Source organism: Mus caroli, chromosome 17 (genome assembly GCF_900094665.2).
Source record: "Mus caroli chromosome 17, CAROLI_EIJ_v1.1, whole genome shotgun sequence".
Lineage (NCBI taxonomy): Eukaryota > Metazoa > Chordata > Mammalia > Rodentia > Muridae > Mus > Mus caroli.
This window is the reverse complement of record NC_034586.1, coordinates 37,785,768-37,789,144: the sequence shown is the minus strand read 5'-3', so window position 1 is coordinate 37,789,144 and position 3,377 is coordinate 37,785,768.

Sequence of the window (3,377 nt, the reverse complement as noted above, 5' to 3'; positions counted from 1 at the left end):
ACATACAGATTCATATCACTTATTTTCTCTGTTTCTGACAACAGAGAGGGTCATGGAGAACAAAAACCACAGTAACAATGATACAATTACCTTTACGTCCCGGAGGATAAATGCCATTTGAAGAAACTAGGACTTAAAGAAATGGCTGATTCCAGAGCTAACACAGGCAAACAAGAAACAAACACATAAGAGAAAGATCTAGAGAGCATCACAAAGAGGTTTACACTGGCCAAATCTGGAATAATGTCATGTTCACAACAGTTTAATAAAATCTTTTGTAAGGAATTGAATAAGAAATTATAAGTCTATAGGGGTATCAATTAGTAAATAAACACACTGAAAGCCTTAGGAGAAAGGTGCTGACACAGGGACCATGAGCATTTCACATTACTTGCCCACAAAAGAATAATTACAAAGTCAAAGCAACAAGTGATTTACTTATCCTGTGTGTATGCATACATGTTTGTGTAGGCGCTAGTGTGGGAGTGGATACAGATGCACAAGTGTGAGCATGCATGTGGAGGCCAGAGTCTAAGCTTGGGTGACATTCCTCAAGTACCATCTGTTTTGTTTTTTTTTTTTTTTGAGACATGGTTGCTCATTAGCCTTGAGCTCAGCAAGTAAGTTAGTCTGGTTAGCCCATGAGATCTGGAGATCTACTGCCTGTGTTACCCAGCACTGAGATTACAAAAGTATGTCACCAAGTGACTTCTGGGATAGAACTCATGTCCTTATACTTGCATGGCATGCGCTTGACTGACTGTATTGTCTGTTCTGTCTTCCCTGAACAAGAAACTTTAAGGAAGAGGGAAAAAATCAAATTCATCAGCGATCAAAGAACTATCATTAATGACAAAACAAGCTCAAAGCTTGTTCCATGCAGAAGGAAGCAACGTAATGCAGAACCTCACCTTTGCAATTAAAAAAAAAAAAGTTAAATTGCTGTTAATGTTGTATTGCCTGAATCTAATTTGTAAGGAAACACCAGATAAATCCAGATCAACTGGAGACAATGCAAGTGGCCTGTAGTTTTCAAAAGATCCAAGATCATGAACATCAGAAAGGTATAGAAGAAACAGTTAGAGGTTTCCAGATTGAAAGATTTGACTACTGGGAGAGGTGGAATGGCTTAGTGAATACAGTCATTTGTTGTACAAGCCTGACAACCTGAGTCCAATCCCTGTTTTCTGATAAAGGTGGAGGGAAGGAACCGACTTTATAAGACCCTGTTCGGCCTCCAGAAGTGTGATGCGGTACACGTTCACACCCATATTGTATGATACACACATGATAAGATTCCTTGGGATCTATCATGGCAGTGAGATGCAGCTCAATTGAGTCCCTGGGATAGTAGTGAAAAATCTGATCAGTTGTGAGCTTCAGAAAGACTAGTCAGGAACACTGATTCAGATGTTCCTGATTGTAGGAGATTTATAGCCTTTTCCCACTGAAGATTGCTGGTTGGTTTTCATTTTGGTTTTGTTGATAGTAATAATCTAGGAGAATTGTTTCCTGGGACTGGCCAGATGCTTGGTTTATTCAGAAAAGATTTTTTTGTCACTTACATTTTTGTGGTTTTAGTCATTTAGCCTTTGCTATGCAGCTCAGGTTGGCTTGAATTTATTGCCATCTTCCCACCTTGTTTCCTGATACTTGAGACTGTGAGCATGTATCAGTATTCCTGACTGCCTCCTGAACTGTGTCACTCAAGGTACATGAGTAGTGTGAGGTTAACCTTCTATAAGTAGTAAAGTAAGAAAACAACCTGTATAAAGGCCACACACCCAGAGAAGAGAATTAAAATAGGCTAATGTTTATTCTGAATAAAACTGGTTTGGAATAAAGGAGAACAATTGGGAAATATCCCTACCCCAAACAGCAGACTTTTCTCATCTTGTGCAAAAGCCAGCTCGAAGGCTGTAGAAACTAGAGCTAGAGAACTCCAAATTTGTGAAATTGTAAGTTTCACAAACCTGTCTGAAATTGCATCTAATGATTCTTGGTCACTCCTTCAGCTTTAGTCAAGAACAAAGACTGACAAAACTTCCTGAAACAAATCACATAAATAGATCTTGAAATTTTGTTCTATCATATGAACTGATGCAATAGATTATACACACTGAATTTTGTTTTTGTGGTGTGACATGAAAGTGATTAGGTTAATTAAGTGTTTAAAAAAAAAACAGAGTTTAGGCTTTAAACTTGAGTAAAAAAAAACACTGCTGCAAATAAATATGGTTAAAGTAATTAAGTCTTCAGTTCCTCATAGACACACCTGTGCACAGCCAGAATACAGGCACATACAATTTTGTTGGATCTACAAAAACGAACTTGATTTGAACAAGCAATATAATAGAGGTAGATAAAGTGAATAAATATAATGGAAATGGGGAAGGGAGAAGACTGGAGTAATACACTTTCCATGTGAATATCATGATAAACTCAGAGCAGATTTACCAAACAGGAAAAGTGAATTTATTTGAGTAGAAAACATAAATCCTCATATGAAAATAATTTACCAACTTTCAGAGAAAATAGATTAAATAGATGTGTACTATGCCTTTGATTACACTTATTGATATAGTAAAGGTTTTTTTCCCCATGAGAAAATAATCATTGGTTTCTATGTATTACCTTGGGCAACCCTATTAAAGACAGGAAGTGATTGTAATTACCTTATGCTGTGCCTTTTTAAATTTCAATGTTTTTTATTTCCTGTGATTAGTTTTGATAGATTCCTATGTTTAGTTTTTATCATAATGATAAAAACTAAACATATATTATTACATTGGTAATTATTAAATGGGTTCACTACAGTAACTCTGGACAAATTTGCTCAAGATTATGATTTGTTATTTCTTCCCAATAAAAATATCCTGTCCATTAAAGAATGGCAATGTACTACCATGAATAAAATAATGTTAACCCCGAGTGTAAAAAGCAAATTTTTGGAGCTCTAAGTCCTGTATTGAAGAAAGGTAAGGGAGAGTGTTCATAAGGGAGACATTGACACCATCAACTCTCTTATAACTTTGTGTCCTCCTATTGTCCACAATTTTCCCTATGATCATAGCAGGGCGCATATCTTTTTTGGTGTCTAGTTGTTTCCTGTTAAGATTTCAGGACTGGGGGATGGAAAAAATATCAAAAGCTCTAAATATGACAAATATTTCTTAATTTTTATAAAAATGGTTTAATATAACTGTGCTAGTCATTTTTTCAAAATGCAGTCTTTTAAAAGTTATACTATGCACAGGTCACTTGATTTTTATAGGGAATACATAAGTAATATGTTTTTAAATCACATTAGTATGAGGTGTGAGTGTATGTGCTTGGTAAATGGATTTAATCATATAAAGAAGAGATAAAGACAAACA